Source organism: Babylonia areolata, chromosome 20 (assembly GCF_041734735.1).
Source record: "Babylonia areolata isolate BAREFJ2019XMU chromosome 20, ASM4173473v1, whole genome shotgun sequence".
Taxonomy (NCBI): domain Eukaryota; kingdom Metazoa; phylum Mollusca; class Gastropoda; order Neogastropoda; family Buccinidae; genus Babylonia; species Babylonia areolata.
In genome coordinates this window covers 38,613,858-38,619,036 of record NC_134895.1, presented here as the reverse complement: position 1 = coordinate 38,619,036, position 5,179 = coordinate 38,613,858, and the positions used below count along the sequence as shown (strand labels likewise).

General features: G+C 42.4%; 1 long non-coding RNA gene across 1 annotated transcript in view; it reads right to left on the bottom strand.

The window, feature by feature from the left end:
* Positions 1 to 2,275: 2,275 nt before the first annotated feature.
* The window catches only part of LOC143295486 (uncharacterized), a 365,664-nt gene continuing 362,760 nt past the window's right edge, over positions 2,276 to 5,179 (bottom strand). Inside the window, exon 2 of the long non-coding RNA XR_013057020.1 lies at positions 2,276 to 3,401. This is a non-coding gene — a long non-coding RNA (uncharacterized LOC143295486). The remainder of the gene's footprint in view (positions 3,402 to 5,179) is intronic.

Genomic DNA, 5,179 nt, shown 5'->3' with positions numbered 1-5,179 from the left:
TTATTAGGCTTTTATTTTGAATAAACCTTCACCGACGTCACAGTGTCAGACTCTGGTGAGAAACTGGCTTGATTCAAATCGCCCGCCATTTATAGTCCGGTTCAGGCTTTAAGGATATGCCGGTTCAATCAGGTTGACGTCAATGAAACAGCATGCATTCGGGCTGCAAGCTTTGTGTGTTCACAAAACAGTTCTTGCCGGGGGTCTAAAACATAACTTAACTATTTCCCTCCTGGGCAGACGTTCACGATTTTCTTTTTCTTTCTTTTTGTCATTGCATTGGAAAGTCCAAGGAACTTAAGGGAGAGCAGCACGTGGTTGTGACAGTGTTTTGGCAAATTATTATTATTTGCAAATGTGTGTTCGGAACATTGTGTTTGTCTTTGTTATTGTGGTATTGTTTTCATTTTGAAACTGCAAAGAGCTGTAAACTATATACAACTGCAGTGCGCTGTGGTAATGCCTTTGTTTTTATCAGTACTGTTATAATAATTTATGTGAATGTCAGTATGCCATTGACTGGACGTGTGTGTGTGTGTGTCTGTGTGTGTGTGTCTGTGTGTGTCTGTGGATTTGTGTGTGTGTGTGAATGCGTGCCTGTGTGTGACTGAGCGTTAATGTACGTGCGGACGTGAGCGTGTCTGTTAAACATTAAATTAGGCTTATACTTCCTGCCACAGGAAAACACACGCACACACACACACACACACACACACACACACACACACACACAGACACACACACACGCGCGCGCGCGCGCGCACACATACATACACACACACAAACACCAAAAAACCCCCAAAAAAACAGTTAAGTCACTGCTGTCACTCTCTCTCTCTCTCTCTCTCTCTCTCTCTCTCACACACACACACACACCAAAAAAACAACAACAAAAAACCTTGTTCAGCCACTGCTGTCACTCACTCACACACACACACACACACACACACACACACACACACACACACACACACATTACACAATGCAGTTTTCTGTTATGCCTTTTTTACATTATTTTTAATCATGCACATCTGTGGCGTCATATATCATCACGAAACACACACACGCACACACAAAAATTACACAGCACTACACAACTTTTATACATTCCCATACATGCGCGCTGCTCCCGGATACATAATTATTATTATTATTATTATACGTGGCGCATCAGCTATGATTATGTTCCGTGCTCACTCGTCAGTGATTCACGGAGGACACGTTACATTTACAACGTTCTTCACACAAAACAAGCACTGTAGGTTGCCTTCATAACCACCACCCCGTCCCCTCCCTCCCCCTTCATCCTCCCTGTCCTCCCTCCCCTCCTTTCAGTCACCTCACCCTCATCCAAAGCCACCACCGCCACCCTGCTTTTATTTTACAAACTTGGCACGGCAGTAGTAGATGTAGTTTGCAACACACTGTGCAAGAAATTGATGGTTGCAGTATTAGTAGTCATGACAGTCACAGCAGTAGTAGAATACATTATGCGAGATATTGACGGTTGTAGTAGCAGTTGTAGGATTGACAATCACAGGCAGTAGCAGTAGCTGAATACATTGTGCGAGAAATTGACGGTTGTAGTAGTAGTAGTAGTAGTAGTACGGACAATCACAGGCAGTAACAGTAGTTGTCGTCATAGCAGAAGAAATAGCAGAAGCTGCTGCAGTAGTTGAAAAGCTTTCCATCACGTTGAATGGGGTTCTGGGAGCCAATTAACTGACACCCCCATTAATTAACCTGGCGCTACACGAGCAGAAACGATAATTAAAGCGCAGTTTAGAATGGCTGTTTGGGGCTTCACAGTAATTATAGGTTCAGAATGCTCCACTTCGTTTTTGAGTATCCCTAGCCCTCTCTCTCTGTCTCTGTCTCTCTTTCTCTGTCTGTCTCTTTTACACACACACACACACTTAATTTTTGCAGCATTACTCCCGCTTCTACGCTCTCTCTCTCTCTCTCTCCCTCTCTCTCTCTCTCGCTCTCTCTCTGTGAGCAGTAATGAAACAGTCACTTTATACCATCTTCTTCAAAGCGTTATCATTTATTCGTTCATTCCCTCCGTTCGATCGTTTATTTGTCCTGTGATTTTGTTGTTGTTGTTGTTGTCGCTGATTTGTCTTAATCCATTCCCCTGACTTGTCACTATTTTCAAAACAAGGCCGATCTCCAAAGCATCACCCAAAATATGACTGTGGCAACTAAATGATTCATCATTCGTTGGGATAGTGCTTTCATTCATTCATTGGCTGTTGTTTTTTTGGTTTGTTTGTTTGGTTTTTTCTTCTCTCTCTCTCTCTCTCTCTCTCTCTCTCTCTCTCTCTCTCTCTCTCTCTCTCTTTTAACTGTGAGGTATGGTGGATAAAATGATAATGTATACAGGACACCTTGAAGACAAACCTCAAAGCCTGTGACATAGACATCGCTTCCTGGGAAACTGATGCCCTTGACCGCTCTCGCTGGAGGATGCTGTGCTATAGTAGCATAAAGACGTTTGAAAACAAGAGATCTCTGGCCATTAAGGAGAAGCGTGAGCGAAGGAAGCAGAGCTCCCTTGCAACACCTGTGGGAAGTGCTGCGCATCCAGAATCGGCAGATAAACCTGCCTGCCTACTCATCCGTCGGACCAACGGGAGACTCCATCACAGGTGGTCAGCGACTCAGTGGGGCGCTCGAAACGGAAAGAAAATCTACGTTCAGCAGTTGCCGTACACGGACAGTAGTGTCTATAGGTTGTCAATGTTTCTTCCAACATGCTTCCATACGAGTCAGTCTGTATAACTGTTTGTTCAGACATATTTTCTCACAAGTCAGTCTGTATAACTATTTGTTCAGACATGCTTTCTTACAAGTCGGTCTGTATAACTGTTTGTTCAGACATGCTTTCTTACAAGTCGGTCTGTATCACTATTTGTTCAGACATGCTTTCTTACAAGTCGGTCTGTATAACTATCTGTTCAGACATGTTTTCTTACAAGTCAGTCTGTATAACTGTTTGTTCAGACATGCTTTCTTACGAGTCAGTCTGTATAACTATTTGTTCAGACATGCTTTCTTACGAGTCAGTCTGTATAACTATTTGTTCAGACATGTTTTCTTACAAGTCAGTCTGTATAACTGTTTGTTCAGACATGCTTTCTTACGAGTCAGTCTGTATAACTATAATTTTGTTCAGACATACCATCGTGCATGACGTATGTTCAGGCACGTTTAATTGACTTAACCCTTTCACCGCCAGTCAGTTTAGAGTACAAAATTTCCTTGTGGTATAAACACAGAAAAGACACTGGCTAAGAATAGCTGGGGATTCCCCATGCGATGTATAGAAAATATGGCCTATCCTACCATCGAACATTAAGAACAGTAGGTTCATGGATAACAGACCAATGAATGGTCACCTTTCAGTGACATGGGTCCTCTACCGCTGATGGTGGCACGACTTGCTCGGTTTTGAAGGTTCTCTCTGGAGGCTGGTGGTGGTGGTGGTGGTGGTGGTGGTGGTGGCGGTGGTCCGAAGGGTTGGATGATGACATCTATGTGCTAGGGGTGGACTCGCAGGTGACTGTGGTGGAGTCCAAGGCTGGGAACGGCAAAGAAGTCCGAAGTGGGTAGAAACTGGCCTGGAAGGTTTGGGTGCTTTTTTGTAGGCTACACCACACATAAAGAACTTCCACGTCGCGTTTCGTTTTTTTTTTTTTTTTTTTTTGTTGTGTTGTTGTTTTTTGTTCTTCACTCGTGTTTGGGCAATTGCATCGTACAGCGGTTTATTCAGTTCAAATTGTTCGGTGCCCCACTGGAATATAGACTACAACGGTGTAATAACGAGGAAAGAAAAGATACAGTTCAAATAAAGTGGGTTTATTGCCCAGCCGATCGTGAAGGGATCATTTCAGAGCAAAAGAATGAAACAGTTGTATAAAACAAAACAAAAACAAACAAACAAACAAACAAACAAAAAACCACCCTCCTACTTGCTAATTTTGATACAATCAGATTAGCCATTTGTCGCGATAAAACAACAACAACAACAACCCACAAAAAACAATAACTGCGCCTTCAAATGTGGCGATAATAGAATTATGTGGGATAAAAACAGCAACAACAACCAGTGTCTTCTTTTTCAGTCAAAAGCAATAACATGCCACTGAATGTATTTTCTGGAAAAAATAAGTGTTCCTCACTTATACATTTGAACGAATGCTGTTGCCAATGGTAACCGCAGTCAGCAACACAGTTATCTCGACACCAGTGTTTGAGTTCGTCTTCTTCTTTAATGGCCATAATCTCTTCTTAAGTCATCCTCTCTTCTTTTTCTTAAGTCACATTCTCTCTTCTTACGTCACTATCTCTCCTTAAGTCATCCCCTCTTCTTAAGCCATCTTCTTAAGCCATCCTAAGTCATCCTCTCTTCTTAAGTCCTCCTCTCTTCTTAAGCCCTCCTCTCTTCTTACGTCACTATCTCTTCTTAAGTCATCCTCTCTTGTTGAGCCATCCTCTTAAGTCCTCCTATATTCTTAAGTCCTCCTCTGAAGTCTTCCTCTCTTCTTAAGTCCTCCTCTCTTCTTAAGTCCTCCCCTCTTCTTAAGTCATCCTATCTTTAAGTCCTCCTCTCTTCTTAAGTCCTCCCCTCTTCTTAAGTCATCCTATCTTTAAGTCCTCCTCTCTTCTTAAGTCATCCTATCTTTAAGTCCTCCTCTCTTCTTAAGTCCTCCTCTCTTCTTACGTCACCATCTCTTCTTAAGTCATCCTATCTTTAGGTCCTCCTCTCTTCTTAAGTCATCCTATCTTTAAGTCCTCTTCTCTTCTTAAGTCATCCCCTCTTCTTAAGTCCTCCTCTCTTGTTAAGTCATCCTATCTTTAAGTCCTCCTCTCTTCTTAAGTCCTCCTTTCTTCTTAAGTCCTCCTCTCTTCTTAAGTCCTCCCCTCTTCTTTAAGTCGCCATCTATTCTTACGTCATCTTCTCTCCTCAAGCCATCATCTCTTCTTTGGTCGTGGCTCATCTCCCGCCAGAATGAGACAACTGAAGAATTGCGTGAACAATTTCGGGATGTGATGTGATGTGATGTTACTTTGATTGTTATCTCCCCTATTATGCACGATGATGATGATGATGATGATGATGATGATGATGATGATGATGATGATGATGAAGGTAACAACAACAACAACAACAACA